A 25,192-nucleotide genomic window follows, 5' to 3' on the forward strand; every position below is an offset into this window, starting at 1 on the left:
GAATAAAACCATAGGTAAGAAATGTTCAAATGAGCCAAAAGAGAAATATAATGATATTGCTTAGGAAGCAGTTATAAAAAAGGTGATTCACTATTAATATATATGGAAGACGTCCCATTACACATATACATATACACCAATAGTAGAAGTATAGAAAAATTATTACTTTGAGTTATGCCCTTTCAATATTAAAAATGTTCTTGTCACTCACATTTAGTGTAGTTTTGAGGCACCTTTTCCTGTGATCCTAAGTGTCTGTACAGCATTCATGGAAAAGTAACTGCTTTGGGGGAAATTCACATACTATCCGATACAGAGAATTTGAACTTTTTACATTGCCAGTTAGTACAAAATGAACCGTGAAATTGATACATGCAAGAGATATTTGCACTCCCATGTTCATTGCAGCACTATTTACGATAGCCAAGAAATAACTGATGAATGCTACCTGAATAACTGATGAATGGATAAAGACAATGTGGTACTATCCACAATAAGACACCATACAGACATTCAAAGAATGAAATAGTCATTTTTGACAATGTGGAAGGAACTGGAAGTCGACATGTTAAGTGAAATAATAGTGTAAGACTAGTACCACATAATCTCAAGCCTATGTGCAACCTAAACATTGACTTACCAGGTGTTAGGAGTAGAACGGTGAGTATCAGAGGCTGGGGAGAGTGGTGGGAGGAATGAGGAAAGGTTGCTGAATAGGCACTGTTAGAGTTACATAGGAGTAAGAAGTTCTGGTGTGCTATTGCATAGTAGGGCGACTACAAGTAACACATATGCCCTGTACACTTCAAAAAGCTAGAAAAAAGGATTATGAATGTTTTCACCATAAAGAAATGATACATATTTGAGGAGATAGATATTTTGGGGGGGGTACCAAGGATTGAACCCAGTGGCGCTTAATCACTGATCCATATACTCAGGCCTTTTATTTTCTTTTCTTTCTTTTTTTTTTTTTGCATTACAATTCTTATTACATACATACAACACAATTTTTTATATCTCTGGTTGTATGAAAAGTATGTTCACACCAACTTGCGTCTTCATAGAGGTACTTTGGAGAACAATGTCCATCACATTCCACCATCCTTGCTAACCCCCTACCCTGTCCCTTCCTCTCCCATCCCTCTGCCCAATCTAGAGTTCCTCTATTCCTTCCATGTTCCCCCTCCCTACTCCACTATGAGTCAGCCTCCTTATATCAGAGAAAACATTCTGCATTTGTTTTTGTGGGATTGGCTAACTTTACTTAGCATTATCTTCTCCAACATCAGGGTTTTTTTGTATTTTATCTATAGACAAGGTCTCACTGAGTTGCTTAGGCCTTGCTAAGTTGCTGAGGCTACCTTTGAACTTGTGATCCTCCTACTTCAGCCTTGAAGATAACCATTTTAAATTGATTTGAACATTACAACATATATACATGTGTTGAAACATCTCATGCTACTCTTCTTTTTTTTTATTGGTTGTTCAAAACATTACAAAGCTCATGATATATCATCTTTCATACATTTGACTCAATTGGGTTATGAACTCCCATTTTTACCCCAAATACAAATTGCAGAATCACATCGGTTACACACTCACATTTTTACATAATGCCATATTAGTGACTGTTGTGTTCTGCTGCCTTTCCTATCCCCTACTATCCCCCCTCTCCTCCCCTCCCATCTTCCCTCTCTACCTCCTCTGCTGTTGTTCAATTCTCTCCCTTGTTTCCCTCCCCCTTTCCCCTCACAACCTCTTATATGTAATTTTGTGTGACATTGAGGGTCTCCTACCATTTCCATATGCTTTCCCTTCTCTCTCCCTTTCTCTCCCCCCACTCGTCGTTGTTTAATGTTAATCTTTTCCTCATGCTCTTCCTCCCTGTTTTGTTCTTAGTTGCTCTCTTTATATCAAAGAAGACATTTGGCATTTGTTTTTTAATGATTGGCTAGCTTTGCTTAGCATAATCTGCTCTAATGCCATCCATTTCCCTGCAAATTCTATGATTTTGTCATTTTTTAGTGCTGCATAATACTCCATTGTGTATAGATGCCACATTTTTTTTTATCATTGATGTGGCAGTATCCCTATAGTACTCTCTTTTAAGATCCTCAGGGAATAGTCCAAGAAGGGCGATAGCTGGGTCAAATGGTGGATCCATTCCCAGCTTTCCCAGGAATTTCCATACTGCTTTCCAAATTGGCCTCACCAATTTGCAGTCCCGCCAGCAGTGTACAAGTGTACCCTTTTCCCCACATCCTCGCCAACACTTATTGTTGTTTGACTTCATAATGGCTGCCAATCTTATTGGAGTGAGATGGTATCTTAGGGTGTTTTTGATTTTCATTTCTCTGACTGCTAGAGATGGTGAGCATTTTTTCATGTACTTGTTGATTGATGGTATGTCCTCCTCTGTGAAGTGTCTGTTCAGGTCCTTGGCCTATTTGGGTTTTTTTTTTTTTAATATTTATTTTTTAGTTCTCGGAGGACACAACATCTTTGTTGGTATGTGGTGCTGAGGATCGAACCCGGGTCGCAAGCATGCCAGGCGAGCGCGCTACTGCTTGAGCCACATCCCCAGCCCCCTTGGCCTATTTGTTTATTGGGTTATTTGTTATCTTATTGTTTAATTTTTTGAGTTCTTTGTACATTCTGGATATTAGGGCTCTATCTGAAGTGTGAGGGGTAAAAATTTGTTCCCAGGATGTAGGCTCCCTATTTACCTCTCTTATTGTTTCTCTTGCTGAGAAAAAACTTTTTAGTTTAAGTAAGTCCCATTTGTTTATTCTTGTTATTAACTCTTGGGCTATGGGTGTCCTATGGAGCCCGACCCCACAGTATGTAGATCATAGCCAACTTTTTCTTCTATCAGACGCAGTGTCTCTGATTTGATATCTAGCTCCTTGATCCATTTTGAGTTAACTTTTGTGCATGGCGAGAGAAAGGGATTCAGTTTCATTTTGTTGCATATGGATTTCCAGTTTTCCCAGCACCATTTGTTGAAGATGTTATCCTTCCTCCATTGCATGCTTTTAGCCCCTTTATCAAATATAAGAAAGTTGTAATTTTGTGGATTGGTTTCTGTGTCCTCTATTCTGTACCATGGTCCACCTGCCTGTCTTGGTACCAGTACCACGCTGTTTTTGTTACTATTGCTTTGTAGTACAGTTTGAGCTCTGGTATCGCTATACCTCCAGATTCACACTTCCTGCTTAGAATTGCTTTTGCTATTCTGGGTCTTTTGTTTTTCCATATGAATTTCATGATTGCTTTATCTATTTCTACAAGAAATGCCATTGGGATTTTGACTGGCATCACATTAAACCTGTAGAGAACTTTGGGTAATATCGCCATTTTGATGATGTTAGTTCTGCCTATCCATGAACAGGGTACATTTTTCCATCTTCTGAGATCTTCTTCTATCTCTCTCTTTAGGGTTCTGAAGTTTTCATTGTATAAATCTTTCACCTCTTTTGTTAGGTTGATTACCAAGTATCTTATTTTCTTTGAGGATATTGTGAATGGAGTGGTTTTCCTCATTCCCATTTCAGAAGTTTTGTTGCTGATATACAGAAATGCCTTTGATTTATGCGTGTTGATTTTATATCCTGCCACTTTGCTGAATTCATTTATTAACTCTAGCAGTTTCTTTGTAGACACTTTTAGGTGTGTTAAATATATTATCATGTCATCCGCAAATAACGATAATTTAAGTTCTTCTTTTCCTATTTTTATGCCTTTAATTTCTTTTGTCTGTCTAATTGCTCTGGCTAGTATTTCAAGAACTAAATTGAATAGAAGTTGTGATAGAGGGCATCCCTGTCTTGTTCCAGATTTTAGAGGGAATGCCTTCAGTTTTTTTCCATTTAGGATGATGCTAGCCTGAGGTTTAGCATATATAGCTTTTACAATGTTGAGGTAAGTTCCTGTTTTCCCTAGTTTTTCTAGTGTTTTGAACATAAAGGGATGCTGTACTTTGTCAAATGCTTTTTCTGCATCTATTGAGATGATCATATGGTTCTTGTCTTTAAGTCTATTGATGTGGTGAATAGCATTTATTGATTTCCGTATATTGAACCAGCCTTGCATCCCAGGGATGAATCCTACTTGATCATGATGCACAAGTTTTTTGATATGCTTTTGTATTCGATTCACCAGGATTTTATTGAGAATTTTTGCATCCAAGTTTATTAGAGATATTGATCTGTAGTTTTCTTTCTTTGAAGTGACTTTGCTTTCGGGATCAGAGTGATGTTGGCCTCATAGAATGAATTTGGAAGAACTTCTTTTTCTATTTCTTGAAATAGCTTGAAAAGTATTGGTATTAATTCTTCTTTGAAGGTTTTGTAGAACTCTGCTGTATACCCATCCGGTCCAGGGCTTTTTTTGGTTGGTAGTCTTTTGATGGCTTCTTCTATTTCTTCCTTTATTATTGGTCTGTTTAAATTGTGTGTGTCTTCCTGTCTCAATCTGGGCAGATCATATGCCTTAAGAAATTTATCGATATCTTCACTATCTTCTATTTTATTGGAATATAGGGTTTCAAAATACTTTCTAATTATTTTCTGTATTTCTGTAGTGTCTGTTTTGATATTGCCTTTTTAATCCCATATGTTAGTAATTTGAGTTCTCTCTCTTCTTCTCTTCGTTAGCATGGCTAAGGGCCTGTTGATCTTATTTATTTTTTCAAAGAACCAACTTTTAGTTTTATCAATTTTTTCAATGGTATTTTTTTGTTTCAAATTCATTGATTTCTGCTCTAATTTTAATTATTTCTTGTCTTCTACTACATTTGCTGTTGTTTTGCTCTTCCTTTTCTAGGTTTGTGAGGTGTAGTGTGAGTTCATTTATTTGTTGTTTTTTTTCTTTTTTGAGGAAAGAACTCCAAGAAATGAATTTCCCTCTTAAAACTGCTTTCATTGTGTCCCATAGATTCCGGTATGCTGTGTCTGTATTGTCATTTGTCTCTAAGAATTTTTTAATCTCCTCCTTTATGTCTTCTGTAACACATTGATCATTCAGTAACATATTGTTCATTTTCCATGTGATGTAGGATTTTTCCTTCCTTCTTTTATCATTGATTTCCAGTTTCATTCCATTATGATCAGATATGGTGCATGGTATTATCTCCACACCTTTATATTTACGAGTTGCCATATGGCATAATATATGGTCTATCTTTGACTAGGATCCATGTGCTGCTGAGAAGAACGTGTATCCACTTGATGATGGTTGATATATTCTATATATGGCGGTTAAGTCTAGGTTATTGATTGTGCTGTTGAGTTCTATAGTTTCTTTATTCAGTTTTTGTCTAGAGGATCTGTCTAATGGTGAGAGCGGTGTGTTGAAGTCACCCATAATTATTGTGTTGTAGTCTATTTGACTCTTGAACTTGAGGAGAGTTTGTTTGATGAACATTGCAGCTCCATTGTTTGGTGCATACAAATTGATAACTGTTATGTCTTGTTGGTGGATGGTTCCTTTTAACAGTATATAGTGTCCTTCTTTATCCCTTTTGATTAACTTAGGTTTGAAGTTGATTTTATTCGATATGAGTATGGCCACTCCTGCTTGCTTCCGAAGGCCATGTGAGTGGTATGATTTTTCCCAACCTTTTACCTTCAGCCTGTGTATGTCTTTTCCTATCATATGAGTCTCCTGAAGGCAGCATATTGTTGGATTTGTTTTTTTGATCCAGGTTACTAGCCTATGTCTCTTGATTGGTGAGTTTAGGCCATTAACATTTAAGGTTACAATTGAAATATGATTTGTACTTCCAGTCATGTTTATTTATTTATTTATTTTAGTTTGGCTAGTTTTTACTTTTTGGTTATTTTCCTCCCCCTTTACTGAGATACCTCCCGCTGTTAGGTTTGGGCACTATTTTTCAATTCCTCTTCTTGTAGTATTTTGCTCAAAATGCTTTGCAGTGCTGGTTTTCTGGCTGCGAATTCTTTTAGCTTTGGTTTATCATGAAAGATTTTAATTTCATTGTCAAATCTGAAGCTTAATTTTGCTGGATACAGTATTCTTGGTTGGAATCCATTATTTTTCAGCGTTTGAAATACATTGTTCCAGGATCTTCTCGCTTTCAAAGTCTATGATGAAAAATCAGTCGTTAACCTAATTGGTTTACCCCTTAATGTAATCTGCCTCCTTTCTCTCATAGCTTTTAATATTCTCTCCTTGTTCTGTATGTTGGATATCTTCATAATTATATGTCTTGGAGTTGGTCTATTATGGTTTTGAATGTTTGGGGTCCTGTAGGCTTCCAGGATTTGGCAATCCATTCCATCTTTCATCTCTGGGAAGTTTTCTAGAATTATTTTATTTAATATGTTGTCCATTCCTTTGGTTTGAATCTCTATGCCTTCTTCTATCCCGATGACTCTCAAATTTGGTTTTTTATGACATCCCATATCTCTTGAATAGATTGCTCATGGGATTTAAGCATCTTTTCTGTGTTAACTATATTCTTTTCAAGTTGATAAACTTTGTCTTCATTATCTGATGTTCTGACTTCTACTTGATCTCGTTTTTTGTAATGTTCTCCAGCTGCCCAGTCACACAGGCAGTGGGTGGACTGTCACCGGCCGGCGTGCGGTCTCCAGCCGCCCAGTCATGAGGGACTGGCCTCTAGTCCCCTGGTTTCTCCTGCTAGTCCTGGTTTCTCCTGCTAGACCAGATTTCCCCTGAGTGATGCCTCTTGGCAGTTCAAACTGTACTCTGTGCCTGCCATTTGTTGGGCGTGGAGGGTGGCTATTGAGAACCCCCCCCCCGCACTCTATTGTTTTGATTTTTTTCCGCTTGCCCCTCCCCCAGCACTGGCTAGACAGGTTTCGTTTTCGCTGCTGATGGGAGGGGGAGTTGAAGGTCAGGTGTCTCTAGTTTTCCCCAAGTCTTTATGCAGGCTCGCTCTGATAATCCCTCCCCTGGAAAGCCTAGGAGAGATTTTATGAGAATTCCCCACTGTATGGGAGATGAGCTGAGTAACACACACCTGTTTTATTGTTGCATCTGTCGGAGAGTGGCGGTGGTTACTTCAGCTCTCCAAGATGGTGGCCGCTGGTTTCCTTGGTGGAGTTTCCGTTGTGGGGGATAGAACTGTACCGCTTCCTTCCCCGTCTGAAATCCCGAACTCAGCCCTGGGGTCAGTGAGGGCTCAGCCGGCAGGATTCCACAGAATCCGCAGCACCGTTTCTCCCTGCTTGCTGGTCACTTCTCAGCGGTGCCCTGCCATCTGTAGCAGCGGGGCGGGCTGCTGGGATCAGTCAGCCCGGATCTCCGGTTGCAGAGTTCGCTACTCTTCTTAATACATATAATTTTTATGTTTTTACATATCAGATAAAAATACCTTTAAGTTTAAAAAAAAAACACAAACGTATGTCTAAATAAGTTGTCATTTTATATTTGTCTTGGGGAAAAACATAAATCTTAACTTTTGAAATATGCAATTTGTAAATCATTACAAATCTTTTATCCCCAACAGATAGCAATCTTGGAAAAGAGGATATGCCTATTGAACTTCAATTGTCTGATTTCCCTGGATGTGATAACTCAGAAGCAGAAACAAAAAATGATCCTAAACCTTGATCCAAAGACATTTGCTGAGGTTGGCTTTCCCCAGGAAAGATCATGGATTACTGAGAACATGCCCAGAACTAATTGTAAAACTTTGAAGGAAGGCAGTCAAGTCCAGTGGCAGGCCTGGACTGTAACTATTTTCTGTATCTATACATTTCATGCAAAGAGAAATGTCTTATAAACAATTTAGTAGAAATGGGTACTGTAGTAAGATTTACCTTGATGGAGTGAATTATTAGCTCCATGTAATATGTGTGAATAAATATTCTAATCTTAAGTCAAACATTAGATATACATTGATTGAATATTCCAAGCTGTTAAAATAACTACAATAAATCCTATACCTTAATAATTGCACTTTCATTATTTAAAAAATAAGAATAATTAAGTGCCAACACAGAAGTGTACCCAGTGAGGTATCGGTTACATATTTGCTTTGAAAGTATAGATAATGTTTTGGAAGCAGCCAGAGCAAAGGTGATTTTTCATTACCTTGAGAAAGGAGAGGTTGTGGTGATTACCAAGTGAGCAGAAAGTTGTTTTAAAAGCATCACCCTAAATCATAGCCCCTGAATAACAAATAGGCTTACGGAGATTGTCTATTGTAATAGCCAGAGCACAACTTCAGGTCAGTAGTTTTTAACTTTGAGAATCTATGAGCTCTAATCTATCCACATCCTCATAAAATGATATGTATGCACATATATCAAAGTTTTACTTCCACTGTCAGAGAATTCAAGAGGGCTTTCCCTAAAGTCCTAGTTTAAACCCCTCCTCGAGGCAAAGCAGAGTAAGCTGTGAGAAAACTCATCCAGTTTTTGGATATCTTGAATATCAACACACCTTATTTTATGTTTACTTAAAAGCAAAAATGCAGCCACTTAATCTCTGACTTGTGCTTTCTTATAGCTTTGAATCTTTGTTTTATACTCCTTCAAAGAATTCTTTAGGAAAACTTTTATTTTACCATTGAGCTCTATTTCTTTGCCTTCACACAAAATATTTTTGTTCCTTTTAAAGTTAAATCACTGTGTAATTTTGAATGTATTTAAACCGTAATTAATTTTATGTCACATAGCACCATCAATACATATCATGCAATTAAATAGTTATAATCAAATTTGTACATTTGTAGGCAATGGCAGCTATATTGTATTTGCTACCTTGCCAAGAGCAAATGGCAAATGCCATTGATTAGAAAACACAGCACAAATTTGCAGATATTAATATTATGGGAAAGTGTGTCTTAAAACTGATTTAATATGATATGTAGAAAAATAGAAAGAGGGTAAATATATCCCTTAGTGCATATCATGCATTGTCAGGGCAACAGAAAAACCTTCCTAATGTCAATTACACTGTTCCCACTGGCAAGACCATCTTAACAGACCTGTTTTAACTGGGGCCTTATTGTAAAACATTATAAATTGTTCTTTCTTGTTTTTAGAATTTTTGAAATGTTCTCTGTCCTTTAATATAAGCAGAAAAATCTATTTTGGTTGTGTTGCATACTTGTATTCTTGTTACAATTAATTCTAACCAAAATTAATCAAGTACAGTTGGCTTTGGTCCATATCTATTATAGTTATTGTGATCAGTTCCCCTGAGTTTCATCACCCTTTAGTTCTAGTAAGTGCAGGTCTTTGGCTTGTCAGAATGGAACTTCTATGTGTCTCAGATTCTAGAACTCAATAAAAGTATGGTAGAAGAAAATTCGCCTAACTGCAGTGTGCCTTCATAGATTCTAATTTCCATGGGGAAGAGGACCCTGCTTTTCTTGTATACACTAAACACCCCAGCATTAAGCACAGTGGCACATTCAATAAATTTTAGTTGAATAAATTTTATTGCCACTTTGATGTGAAATTTCCTACAAAATCATGCTTACTTAAATAAAAGGTCTCCAACCGATTCAGCCAACTTATATATATATTTTTTTGCATTTCTGAAAGCTTTACTTAAGAAACATACTAGGTTAGAAATATATTTCTCAGTCCTTTACAGAAAATAATTTTTACTAATTTGCATTTTCAAAAATCATCTCAAAAATACAATTGAAATGCAATATTAATATAGAAAGAAAATGAAAATTTATTGCAAAATGTTTACCTCTCAGGAATGCCTTTGTTTGTTCTAGTTTTAGTTTTTGTTGTGTTTTGTTTTGTTTTTTAGTTAGCTATTTTGTTGCTGTGACTAAAGGACCTGATCAAAACAATTATAGAGGAGGAAAGGTCTATTTGTGGGCTTAGTCCAAAGAAGTCCAGCTCCATTCCTCAGGGCTCAAGGTGAGGCTGAACATCATGGTAGCAGAGTGTGGTAGAGGGAAGCAGCTCACATCATGGTGAGCAGAAGGCAAAGAAAACTCCACTTGCCAGGTACAAATATCTATGCCAAAACTGACACCCTAATCCCACTTCCTTTAGCCACACCCTACCACTTCAATTACCACTCAATTAATCCCTATCAGGGGATAATTCACTGATTGGGTTAAGACTCTTACAACCCAATCATTTCTCCTCTGAACCTTCTTGCATTGATTGTCTCATATGTGAGCTTTTGGGGGACACCTCACATCCAAACCATAACAGCCTTATTATACATATCAGCATGAGCCAGGACAAGGGATGAAGGAGAAGAGACTTACAATAATTTGAAAACAGTTTATTTGCCTTGCCTGAAAAAATAAAATTGTTAATGTCCACAGAAAATTGATGTCCACAGATGGTTTCATGAAAGGAAACTGGTCCGGGTTGATTTGAGCATTAAAGTGAGGAGAAGGCAAAGAAGCAGAGATATATTTTGTGGTGATATTAATGATGTTTTGCCATCAAAGGAAATGTAGTTCTTTTTCAAAGAAGGCTTTTCACACAGTGATAATCTGGATCAAAAAATAAATGCTTTAAAGGGATACACCATTTATTATATTTGTCATAATTATGTAACATAGTAGAAGAAATGTATTTAGTGTACATGAAAAAAGTATCAGTAGAAATATTGCAAAGACTATTTCAGGTGTCCAAAAGCAGCATGTAAAATGGTACCGATCATAATATTTGTTATGATAGCATGATGTAGAATGTTGTTACCATGACATTAATCATCATGTAGTGGAATTCTCTGATGATGCAGAATGTCATCATCAGAGAATTGAATACATAGGATGTGACATATCATTGGGTGACATCCCATGTAGAAATCAGATTTAATCACCTTAACTTATAACAACATGGGTAAATATATTGATTATAGTTAAAAGAAAAAAATAAGAAACAGTATAAATCTACATATTATTTACCCAAATTAAACATAAATATTCACAGACTAAAGCCATATGGTTTTCAAAGATTTGCTGTGAGCAAATCAAAGGGCACAAATTAAATTAATTGGCAAATTTACATACAATGGTGATGAAAATGGGAAGTGATCTAAAAATGATAATAAACTATAACAAGACAAAGCCATTGCCAAATCAATAAAGAGAATGTTTATTGCGCTAAGAAGCATGTGTGCTTCAAATAAGTGTACCAGAATTTAAAAAAATTAAAATGAAAATGAAAACTAACACCCTCCAATATTCCTCCTACAACAATACCACATTACAATAATTTTATAAGATTCATTTCACCTTTATTCTTCAGAGAGCTCATGTGACACTAATAGTGGCTTTATAGAAATAGTTGATTTGTACAGTTCTGGTTTGGTTGCTTTTTTCAGGTTATAGAAAATTGCATTTTCCTAAAAGCTTAATGCTTTCATTGTATATGAGTTGACACTGTATCACATTTGTAAAAGTGAATCAGACATTTAGTATTCCTTTAATCTAAAACCCCTCTAAACTGTGTGATTTAATTAGTAGATAATTAAATAGCAAATATGAGAACTTTAGGGACTAAGGAATTGAAGCCCTATCAGGATGAAAGATGTTTACATGTAATATAAAGGTTCTCTCCTGACTGAATGGGGCTGGGAATTGGAAGCAAGGCAGAGAAAAAGCCAGCTGATAACAAGCTGTTCATTAAAGCATTAGCCTCCGTGAGCTTAAGAAATGTCAAAGCCTCTTCTCCTCACATATCCACAGAAAAATAATTACACAGCAAAATGAACGCTGCTGTGCATTTGTAATAAGAGGAAAAAAAGTTACCCTATATTGGGTTCAAAATTATTTCTGAAAATATTCATTTCCAACCATTTTCTCTCATTTAGCTAATTATCTTCTTCCTTAATTCACTGAGAAACAAACAATCATGGCAAACTTCTCTCAGAATAAGATCTGTCACTTACTGTCCTCTGTGTTGGAGAATGTGCCTCCCTACCATTCACAGGGGACCTGCTACTCCTACCAAACATGAGGTCTCTTGATGGTGCTCTGGGTCCCACCCATTGGATCCCCTCATTTGTTTAGCTCCTTTATAAACTGCTACCTCTCTTTAGTTACCAGCTTTTTTTTTCCTCCTTACTTGATCACTCCTTTGAGCTCAAAATATGTGTAAATATCTTCAATCTTTAAAACAAACAAATGAGCCTCTATTGATCCACATTTGCCTTGAACTACATCCTATTTATGTCCTTCTTTTATTTTTTTAATTGACACATAATAAATGTACATATTAATGGGGTAGAGTGTGATATTTCAATACTATACATTGTGTAATTGTCAAATCAAGGTATCTTACATATCCATCACCTTAAATATTAATCTTCCTTTATGGTGGGAACAGTCAAAATCCTTTCTCTTCCCCAATCTCCACTAACCACTACATTATTCATTATTCCCTACTTCTTCTTCGTCTTCTTTTTTTTTTTTTTTTGGTACTGGGGATTGAACCCAGGGGTCCTTAACCCCTGAGCTACATCCCCATCCCTTTCTTTTTGGTTTTATTTTAGAGACAGGGTCTCACTGAGTTGTTAAGTGCTTCATGAAGTAGCTGAGGCTGGCTTTGAACTCTAAATTCTCCTGCCTCAGTCTCCTGAGTCCCTGGGATTATAGGTGTGTGTCACCACACCCAACTTATTTCCTACTTCTAAGAGATCAATTATATGAGTCTACATATGAATAAGATCATGCAGTAATTATTATATGTACCTTGCTTTTTTCACTTAGCACAATGCATTCTAGTGTTATCCATAATGTCAAAAAATACACTGTTTCATTATTTTTATGGCTGAAAATACTCTGTTGTGATTATATACCACATTTTCTTCATCTGTATATCTACTGATGGACAATTAGGTTGATTCTATGTCTTGGCTACTGTGAACATTGGTGCACAAACATGGCAGTGCAGCTATCTCTTCAACATACTGACTTCATTTACTTTGGCTATATACCCAGTAGTGGGGTTCTGGATCATATGGTATTTTGTATTTTTTTTAAGAGATCCTCTATACTACTTTCAATGTGTCTTCTTCATGGCTCTTTTGTTTACTGATATCTCTTTTCTCTTCCTCACATTTAATGTTAAAGTGCTCAATGGCTCTGCTTTCTCTGGATATATCCCCCTTAGTTGATCCAATCCAGCTCTTCTAAGGCTCCTCTATAGTATAATGTGTCTATACACTGTTGACTATGAAGCACCTCCTTCCAGCCATAGCACCACACCACTCCTGCTCTTCAAAATGGTATATCCAGATCCCACTTGACATTTCCACATGAATAACTAACAAGTAATTCAAACTTGTTCAAAATACTGATCCAACCCCCCAGCAACCAAACTTGGACACAAATCACCATAATCTGAACTATTTTCACATTCTCCATCACTAACCATACCAGAGCAAGCACTCAGCATTTTCCCCCTGGACTGATGCAATAGCCTTATAACTTGTCTCCAATAATACATTTTATGAACAATACATTGCTTTAAAGGTCAATCAAATCATATAACCACTCCAATCAGAACACTGTGGACCTTCCCATCACAATCCAAATTCAACTTAACATACTTATTTTGAGCTATGAGGCCAGAGTGGATACTTGTTTTACTTCATCCCTAATTACCTTTCCCCACTTTTTTCACTCTGCCCATACTGGCCTTCTATTGCTTCTGGCCAGACCCAAGGACATTATCACCTTAATGTCTGCATGTACTCATCTCTTTTCCCAAGAGATCTTACTACAGCCATTTGCATGATTTAGTCATTCATTAGGTTCTCTGCTTAAGAAACATGCCAAAGGAGAGGTTTCTATCTATACAATCCAAAAGAAGCACCTTCAATACTATCCATCCGCAATCATTTCTTCGTGTTTTCTTTATGAAACCTAATACTATGCTACATATTTCATAGAGTTTTCCGGAGGGCAGGATTTTTTTTTCTAGTCTAATATATAGTAGATACTCAATATATGTTGAGTAAGAAATAAATGATATTACTTTGTAGCTTTAAATTCATACTTTGGGAAAGCTTTGTGGAGAGCAACTGAGAAACAATGTTTCCTGAAATACTGCTCTTCACTTGATTGTATAAAATGGCTTTAGTGGCTGTGGTCTCTTAATAACACTAAGTTTGATTGAAGAGCCATGTCAAGCAATTTGGGCTGTTAGTTATTAATCTGAAAACTGAGAATGAAAGAGAAGTTGATGAATCATACCAGTTATAGAAAATTGCTAATTTAATAAGCAACTCATTAGAATTTGCTATGGTGGCTCAGAAGTTTAATGAGCAGAAATTTTCCTTCTAATTTTTCTGAAGCACTGAGGTGGTAGTGAATTGAATTGATGCTTTAATAATAATGATTTTTTTCTCTGCTTTTTTACTTCATAAGAAATAGTCCACATATCCTCTAACTCATATTTAGCATTCATTGTACCAGTATGAGAAATCAGAAGTCTTGTCATTTACAGTGTTAAAAATGTTACCAAGTTCATATTCTAACACCATGGTTTTATCTCTGTGGTAACTAGCTCATGGTTATACAGTTATGCATATTCAGATTTTTATAATATATTTGTCTAAGATAGCAGGCTAAAAATAATAGTGGTAACCATTGCCAAAACCTCTGTGGAGAATTCTAAATACTCTCTTTTACGCGGCTTTTTTTTATTATCATCTAAAGGGGAAGACCAAGTTCATTTAACATTTTTTCAAAAGTAGACCTAATTTACATATGTATATTCATTTAATAATGTTCTTTTAAAACCATACCACATTTATACCCTAAATTAAATATTGATAGGACTTTTCAAGGCAAAATTTTTCTTTTTGTCCACATCTGGTCAAATTTCAAAGGCATGTCAGGAAATCACTCTGAGGATGATTATGGCTGAAAAAGATTCTCAAAATCATGTACTTTGAGGTCAGGTAGTACAGAATTTAGCACAAGATCAGTCATTCTGTAGCTGTAACCTTGAACAGTTAACTTAACCTCTGAAAGGCTCAATTTCTTCTTTAAAATGAGGATAAATCTGTTATAGAGAATTGCTACATGGCTTAACTGCAAACATTTATATAAAGTGTTCTTTATTGTATCACTATCCTTCTTGAAATGATAACCCATTCGTTCTACCAATCTTTAGAAAAAAACAAAAAATTCTCCCCTCAGGTATAAACTAATACCATTTTACAATTAGGATGAGCAAGCCTAACTTCTTTAATTCAATGATTTATGATTTATGTGGACTCAAGACAACATCTTACTTCCTCTTCTTAGTCCACAGAACTTTGAACAAATTATGTATGCTCTGTCATAACTTTCTGAACACTGAATTACTGTTAGAGTAGGTAAGTCTCTCTTGTCCATCAGAATGTGACATCTTGTGGACAGGTCTTCATTTACAACACTTAGTATCCCATAATTATTTGTTGAATGAACAGTGTAGAGACATAAGAGAAAGATTAGCATCATAATATAATAAGAGAAATTAATTTATCTTTAACCAGATATCCCAATTCCCTGTTAAGAAGCCTTTCCTCTAGAAACTAGGTTTGGTTCATAGTAATGTCTTTCAAATTTTATAGAAATCTTGCCTATGAAGTAGAATTATCATCATCTTTTCTAAATGAGTTTTTGGAATTAAAAAAATTTAGGGATTCGTGCCAGGTTGTCTTTTTTCGTGATTTAGTTTTACTTTATTCATGTATTTACTTAATTATTTAACCATATGGGAATTAAGCTCAGGATGGCACACCAGTTCAGGTTGTCATTTTAAAACCATAATAAAGCCAGGCACAATTGTGGATGGCTGTAAACCCCATCCACTCAGGAGGCTGAGGCAGGAAGATCATGAGTTCAAAACCATCCTGGAAAACAGTCCCTGTCTCACAGTAAAATGTAAAAAGCAAAAAGCAAAAAAAAAAAAAAAAAAAAAAAAAAAAAAAAAAAAAAAAAAAACCTATAAATTGGGAGGATAAGGTTGTCAATGAGTTCAGTGTAGTGCCCTTGTGTTCAATCCCTAATACCATAAAAAAATAAAAATTAAAAATGTAACAGAATCTACTTTATTCTTTTAGAATATTGAAAACCTAAAAAGATCACTTTGGTATTCTTTCTTGACATATATATTTTATGTTAAACCTTTGGTATCTTTATACATGTCAACATTTTACCAACTGTGATATTCAATTCCACTTAAAAATGTTATTAAGCTCTATAGCAATTAAATTATATTTGAAGACACTACTTTGCCTCTATGACTATTAGCCTTACCTATAAATCTTTAGTAAGTATTCTAGTAATTGCCCATTCATTATTCTTGATAACTGAGTTAAATATGATCTTAGAGTTTATCAAGTCTAGTAATTCTAAGTTAAAAAATGAAACTTTAATTTTCTAACTATTTATAGTTTACAGGCTGAGTCAACTTGTAGGACTTTTATGTTATAAACCCATGTTGAAGCTACCAGTGGTAACAGAAAATCTACTGATTAGTTAAAATGTTATATATATATATATATATATATATATATAAATAATATTATTGCTACTGTATTGAGAACTGTTAAGTTACTTTAAATGTTTTAAGTTAGCAGTGTTATTATGACAGTTTTATACTTGTCCTAGCACTTAACATGGAAGTACTTGTGTTGACGTTAATTTTGATTCAAATCTCTTCCAAGTACTAAATACAAATAATTTTATAAATGCAAAATATAGCCAAAAATAGCTATCATTTAGAAAACATTTCAAAATTAATGACAAAAGTTTATTTTGTCATTTAGTCATATTTTTTAAAAAATATTGGACTTTTAAAATTATTTTTTGATACTGGGGATTGAACCCAGGAGCACGCAAACACTGAAACATCCCCATCCCTTTTTATTTTGAGACAGGGTCTTGCTAAGTTGCTTAGGGCCTCATTAAGTTGCTGAAGCTGGCTTTTTGCTAGTTCTTCTCCTGCCTTAGCCTCCCAAACCTCTGGCATTAAAGGCATGTGCCTCCATGCCCAGCTAAAATAATGGACTTCTCATACTTATTCTGGTTTTAAAAATGGCAGTGTGGGTGGGATATGTAGCTCAGTGGTGGAACACTTGCCCAACGTGCATGAGGCCTTCAGCATAATCCTCAGTACCACAAAATAAATAAATCATAATGTAAATATTTTGTATTCAGTAATTAAAAGAATAGATGGAGAAGGTTTATAATGAAGGATATTTTATAAGTAGTTATAGCAACTGTAAATAAGTTAACATTTCCTAGAATAAAGTGAAAGAACAGTCTCCAAATTCCTAGTTCCAATCTCCAAATTTCTAGTTTCAGTTCTAATTACTGCTCAATAGTCTCTTAGCATCACAGAAAATAAAGCCTCAAGCTTAATCCTTTAAAGACTGAATTGGAAACTAATTCACAAGTGGCTTTAAAAAATGTTTTTTTGTAATCAAGGAGTAAATACAAAGAAAGATAGCTTCTTAGTCTATTACCATTTTCTTATTTCAAATCACAGTAACATTTCTAAAACATTAATCATTAGAACACCACTTACTTCATACCGATTTAAAATGAACAACCATGAGGATGGATGCTGAGGAATGGATGCAACCATTTCTCCTACCAGGTTTGGAACCCAGAAACATGTATACAAAAATCTCTTACTGACAGTTCATCTGAGGCAAAATAATCATAATTCATCTTGGTTCTAACTAGATTCTAATTCATTTTTCCTAACTCTAATTTAAAATAGAAGATATGAATGGAAAATTATGATACCCATCAGAGTGTCTAGTTGACCAAACACAAATATATGTGCTATAGTTACCAACAATGTAGGACAGCAGAGAAGTCAGAAAAACAGTTGGGAAAAAATGGAACAATATATTATTATATTATCAATACCTAGAAATCCAAAATTGTACAATGTTAATCATGTAATAATTTGAAATTATAATAAATTAAAATTATTTTTGTATGATCATTTTGAATTAAATTTAATTTTAAAAAATAAATTTTAATTAACTTGTGTCTATAATAATTTTTAGATTGCATATATATTTTTTCAGCTATCTAGTATATTTTTTCATCTGTTAGATTTCAAAGAAAAGAAATTCATTATTCAGAATTGTATGGCTCTAGATTATAAATCTTAATTATGGCTATATATTCTAATTCAATAAATTCAAATGCTAAATATTTTAAACTAAATTGTGGTTAGTTATAGAAAAGAATAAAATGTTAAATTTTCTTTTCTCCCCATGTTGTGTTTTAGCCATAAAATAGAATTATTTCATCATGATCTAAAGCATCTTGTTCAAAAGCCTATCGATCTTTCCAATCAACAGCAGAGATGTTCTATATACCAGCCTTCACTGATCTAGCTTCTATAAAACTTTCAGGTAACAAATTAGACCTGCATAAAATGTTTAATTTCTTGATGAGTGTGTAACTGCTGCTTCCCGTCAGTTGAAAGTTGTGTGCCCTACCTCATTACTTTTGGCTTAAATAATTAATTATAAATGTAATGCATCTAATTTCTGAATTGTGTCTAAGTATCCATGTAATTTAGTCATTTACTGAAACTCAATTTTTCTTAAAGATAGGAATGGAAGAAGAGGTTGTGAAGGGACATACTTACTAAACCTAGGTCTTTAAGGAAATGTAACCCTTTTCAATTGTAGACTGATATAAACAATTTCAGTAATTAATGGTGTCACTGTATAAATAGGAATGCAAAGTTAAACTACTGCTAAATCTTTTGCTGTCATTTAAAAAATCAAATTCACTATGATATAAAAAGCAATTTCACTAATTTAGATCCACATTTGCAGAGAGCTGGAGAGAGAGGGAGAGAGAGGAGGAGGGAAGGAGAGAGAGAAAGAGAGAGAGATAAAGATAGAAAGATTAGAGGGAGGGAGGGAGGGAGGGAGGGAGAGAGAGAGAGAGAGAGAGAGAGAGAAAGAGAGAGAGAGAGAGAGGAGGGGGGGAGAGAAGTCAAACTCTTTGTAACCAACTCTTTATGGAGTAAAGAAGGCAATACCAGAATAAGCTATGCTGGTGGACTGGAAGGCAAGTGACAAGTACATTGGGCTATGTTCAAGTGCCACCAATATTTATTGATGATGACCTAAGTGTGTAGAACTTCCCTGTGTTTATCTGAGGTAATTCATTCTTTTCTCTGAAATATATGTTGTCCTATTAAATTAATGAATATGTGACATAGTTTCTATTACTTCATTGGTAAAATTTGTAGAACAAAATAACAGAGAAACTAGAACTCAAACTAGGTGCTAAGCTCCATATTCACTCCAGAATGCTGTTCTCCCATTTGTCACAAATCAGTAAATTCCAAACCTGGGAAAATTTATTAAGAAAAAATGAATGAGTCCTAACTTTAGAATAAACCTTAGATTTAGTGGGACAATTAGAACTAATAAGAAAATCACTTGGTTGTCATGTAACCAATCTTAATTCATGATTAAGAATTTAAAAACATACCTTATATACAATCAGAGATATGATAAACTGTGGTATAAAAGTGTATTAAGAATTGTAATGAGATAAATCTTAAGTAAAAAAATGCATAAAAAGAATAAATACTGAAAGAATTAAAAAAAGAATTGTAATGGAAAAAATAATTAATTAAAAAATAGCAACAAGAATTTGAAAATTGTAGTCTTTACAAAGATTTTAACCACTTAATGAGTTGAATGATAAAAACACTTTGTTAGCATATTAATTTTAGACTCTTCTTTACAAAGTATTATTTTTAGAAAAGTTTTAAATAAGAAATTTCACATAAAACATCTTAGACATCTCATTTCTATCAAAGAGGTTAAACTCTTACTAAGAATTAAATATTTAAAATCTTTCAAAATTTAAATCATCTATTTCCACACATTGTTGGTGGGAATGTGAGTTAGTACAACTATTATGGAAAATTGTGTGGAGCTTTTCTTAGACATTAAAAATAAAACTACTATATAAACCACTGGATATATATCGAAAGAAAATGAAATCAGCAAGCCAAAAAAAGATATCTGTATGTGCATGTTTATTGAGGCACTATTTGTAATAGCCATGAAAAAGAATCAAGCTCTGTGTAATCAATGGATATATAGCTAAGGAAAAGTTTACAGATATACATACAACAGGATATTCTTAAGCTACTAAAACGTAGATGATATCTTTTCATTTATGGTCAAATATAAATCTGGAGAACATTATGTTAAATAAAATAAACCAGTTACAGAACAATAAATACTGAATGATCTCTCTTCTATAGAAAATCTAATAAAGTTGATGTCAGAAGGAGAGAATAGACCAGTGGTTACCAGACACTTGCCTATAAAGGGAGGAAGGAATGATAAGATACAGGTCAATAGGTGCAATGTGACAGTTACATAAAGAGAACACATTCTGCTTTTCTATTGCATAGTAAGGGGACTATAGTTAATATAATTTTATTGTATATTTTAAATAGAAAAGAGGATTTCAAAAATTCTCATTACAAAGAAATGAAAAATGTTTGAAATGATAGATACACTAATACCCTGATTTGATCATTAAACAATGAATATATGTATTGAAACAGTACTTTGTGCCTCATAAATATGTGTTCATCAAAAATTTAAAAATGAATTGGGAGCCCACAAGGCTCAGGCAGCCACAGCATCCTTGGTCCCTGTGTAAGTAATGGAACCAACCTCATTGTAAATGGCCAAATTCCAGGTAAAACAAAACATAGGCTTAAATGATCAGAAAACTACGGCCAACCTCTCACTAGGGATTTTAAGGCTGTTGTTCCACTTCGATTCCATATTTTCTGCAAACATCTTATAAATGTCTTCCCATCTCACCCCTTTGGTAGTATCCTAAATTGTTGGTCTTCTGCTGCTGCCAGATTCATGAATCACTGTTCAAACTCTTTAGAGGTTTAATATACCTAAGTTTACCTCTTAATATCAATATGATTTCATTTACATCTCACAGCAACTGTTTTTATCCAGAGCCATTTAGTTCATTTCAAAATTGTCCCTGAAGGTACAAGTCCACAACACAGAAGGCTACTTGAGACTGATGCTCTGTCTGGAAGCCGGTGTACAGAATTGAACAGGGCCTCATTTAGGCAAAAATGCTGGGGAAAATGCCCCTCAGGGGGAGACAAATGGCATCTCTGGAATGGAAGCAATCCCTTAACACATGGCTTGACAAGCAAAATATCCACTGGATTCTAGCATTGGTTCACCCACTTAGCTTGCAGCACCCGTGAGGCCTGTTGCAAAAAGTATAGTGATGATAGAGCCCAAGAATAGCTTTATGTATCTATTTATTTATTTCAACACTGAACACACACTTGACATCTCTTCCCGCAAACAATAGCAGCCACATTTAAACATGACCTTTTTTTTTTTTTTTTTTTTTGCTTTTTTAATGTGAATAAGTAATTGGGTCCTCTGTTGTATGGCCAAAAAAACATTTATAATGGGGCTGGGGATGTGGCTCAAGTGGTAGCGCGCTCGCCTGGCATGCGTGCGGCCCGGGTTCGATCCTCAGCACCACATACCAACAAAGATGTTGTGTCCGCCGAGAACTAAAAATAAATAAATATTAAAAATTCTCTCTCTCTCTCTCTCTCTCTCTCTCCTCTCTCACTCTCTCTTTAAAAAAAAAAAAATAAAACATTTATAAGAATGACAGTTCCAAATTGTGACCTGGTTATTTAAAAATAAAGCCAATTAGGAGATTGACCAGCATGGCCAAGACACAAAACACGTCCTCCTCATGACTAGAACATCTGGGTGAAAAATGTATTCATTTGCTAAAGCACTATGTGAGCCCCTCGTTGCCCATTTTTACTAAAAAGTAATTAACTAAGCACAATATAATAGTTCCAAGTCTATTAGGAAAGTTTCTTGGGAATTTAAATAAATTAGCTATGATTAGAACTAATGAAATCTCTAATAGTACCAGGTTTAATTGCAAAAGTTATTCAGATAAGATGCCTAATAATTTGTATAAGAAATCGGGAGGAAATTATATAAATGTCCAAGTATATCTAAGTCAGACTTAGATTAAAATTCTAAAAGCTTCAATATTGCAATCTGACTTACAGTTCCCTATATTTGAATCCATTGTTTAAGACAAAAATGCTATAGTGTTACATAATTATTACTATAATTATTTGAGGAGAGGTCACAGATAAAAGTAGAGGGAAATAAGTGTGGAGCCAGGAGGAGGAGAATAAATTACTAAGTTAGGAAAACTTGAAAAGTCAAAGTACTAAGATAAAGTTAAAAAACTACTCACACTCTAAAAGTACATGTGATTTCTAAGTACAAATGAGAATTAATTTGCCAGAATAAGTTCTTTCTATTTTACAGTGACAAAAACCTGTGAATAACCATTCCTGTTAAATGACCAACATCTGGAGAACAGAACTGACCAGGAATTAAAGAGGAGAAAAATCAAACACTTGAAATCAGTAATACTTTCCCACCGTGCTAAAAGAAAGCAAAACTGACAGAAAAATGATGCAACATATTCAGAAATATTCAGCCCAACCACTCAATATAAGCAATGTTATTTATATTAATTTGTCTTAATCACTAACCATGGGGAAGTATCTTCAGAGGAAAATAGCTCTTTCGATTGGTTTAACTAGTTTATTGTTTATTTCTACATATTAGTCAAACAACTAAAATTTTATTTACCATTTTCTGAGGCTTAATAAAGAATTTTTTTTAGGTTGTTAAAAGCTAAGGTAAAAATAACAAAGCTTATTGCTTTGAGCCAATGATTGAACAATAGTTTTTCTTCATTCTTCTACAATGTCAACTAATATGAAAACTAAATAAGCAATATATTTTTCTAAATGCTTTATATTTCGAAAGCAATTCCTCTAAAGCATTTTTAATTAAACAATTTCATTTATTATCATGGACAGTAATAATGTCAATTTCTCATGACGTATATTTTTTGTTTTGCTTTTTGGCATGCCTCAATCTGCAGGTGATAAGCAAAAATTTTTTAAAATCAAAATATCTAGAATAAAATGACTTTTCATAATTAAAACAATAGAATCAAGAAAATAAATCCAGAAAAAGAAACCCTAGGGAAAAGTTTACAAAGAAAGCATATCATAAGGGCATATATCCTTATGAACAATTGATTTTCAAATGGCTTAAACTTCCTAGCAGGCAAAATAGTCGAATTTTACAATCCTCACTATCAGAAATTGGGAACGTCAACAAGGTATGCAGGGATTTTCTTGGTGCTAAATTTTTATATGAAATCAATGGAAGGTTCGATATTAGAGAACTGAGAGTGGTGAATGTCCTTAGTGATGTTACTGTATAAAAGCAATGGATAAGGGTGCCTGGACCTTGCAGCTTTCCACTCCAAAGCCAAGAATATAAATGAGGCTGCTATTTTTCAAGGGACTATTGTAATGTGCTCCCAGCTTATAACCTCCTAATGGTCTAGTTTGGCCTAAGGATAACATTCGAGAACATAGATTTGTCTTTTAAAATGCATATGCTTCAGGCAGATTTCTAAAAAGAAAAGAACACTCCTCAATGTTGGATATTCAAGAAAATCTGGAAAGTAAACAGCTTAAGAGCTCAAAAACTCTCATAAAATTATTAGTTTGAGCTTTTAGTTGAAGATTAATATATAAGGGGAAAAATCAGATCTTTGTAAGTTTTGATTCCTCTCAGAATATTCAGGGAAATTTCCTCTCAGGAGCATATGCCAAAAAAAAAAAAAATTGGCTAGGGGAAAAAAAAACAACCATGCAAATAAACAAAACAAACAAAAAGACAATGCACTAAATCTTCCTTTTTATGTGTGGATCAGTTGATGAAAGAGTATGCCAGAGAGATCAGAAAGAACAAGAGCTTTCTTAAGCAAGGACTGCCATATGTAAATTCATGAAAATACCTGCCTCCATTCATCTATGGTGTAAACAAAACTAGAGGCCAAGGGGGTGGGGGGGGGGTAAGGGGGTGGGGACGGGGGGTGGGGACGGGGGGTGGGGGGGTGGGGACGGGGGGTGGGGGGGTGGGGGGGGTGGGTGAGACAGACATATTCCAGAACAACAAAGAAGCAGGATTTTGTAGGAGAGTATTATCCATATTGGGCATGTATAACTAATTTCAAACTCCCTCCTGACAGTTCCTAAGGATAAGCCTACTACCTCAGTAACTTACAAAAGCCCTAAGCAGAAAATTTAGATTAATGTCATCCTATTTAAGGAGCGCCTCTGGGTACTGGGCAGAAGCAAGTATAAATCCATTCTATGAGTTTATGCTTTGTAAATGGCCTCAGAGAACTCTCTCAGGAAAATTCCAATTCAAAGGAGATCACAATCTTAAAAATTGCAGAACCCATCAGGAAATAAGTCATTTTCAATCACAGCTGGCATGAACACAAAAATTTGGTAGAAATAAAAGTGACAGTAGATGCTGGTAAGATATTCAAGTCACTTGAAAGGGTAGCAATTCTATAGTTGATGTTGACAATATCTTTAAAATACAAATGGATAAAATTATAGGACAAAATTACTAAAGTACTATAACAGTAGATTTAACAATTTTCCTCAGAACTTCATGCCCCAAACACATTTAAAAACAACAACAACAACAACAACTGGACAGACATATGCCAAATGAATAAGATATTTTAAAAAGGAATGAGTATGTATATAAATGGAGGTATATTCACTTGCATTATATACATTAAATATTAAAATAATGGGCAATAAAATAAGTTTCAAAAAATTTGTCAAAAATCATTCTTTTAGAGTCATGCTTTGTATATAAATCAGAAAGCAGGAAACAAGAATAGAAAGAAAATAATTCAAATGTATTTCTCACTTCCAAAAAAACTGCTAAGTAAACTGTCATGTAACACAAGTTGTGTGAGGCTGATAAAGTGGTATATACAAAGAAATTTATGACCTTCTTATGTTAGAAAAGCAGTAAGTATGAAATAATTGAGTCATGTAACCATACTTAGAACTTACTAAAAATACAACAGAAAGGGAGCAGATATTAATAGGAAAGTGAAACAGTAAAGTACAGAAATTAATGGAATATAAAACAAAGTTAGATTAGAAAGAGAAAAATAAGATGCTAGGGTTTTCTTCCTTTTTTTTTTTTTTTTGTGCTGGAAATGAAACTCAGATCCTCATTGGATTCTAGGCAGGCACTCAACCTCTGACCTACACTCCTAGCC

This window comes from Spermophilus citellus (genome assembly GCF_964194105.1).
Source record: "Spermophilus citellus genome assembly, chromosome: 16".
NCBI lineage: Eukaryota > Metazoa > Chordata > Mammalia > Rodentia > Sciuridae > Spermophilus > Spermophilus citellus.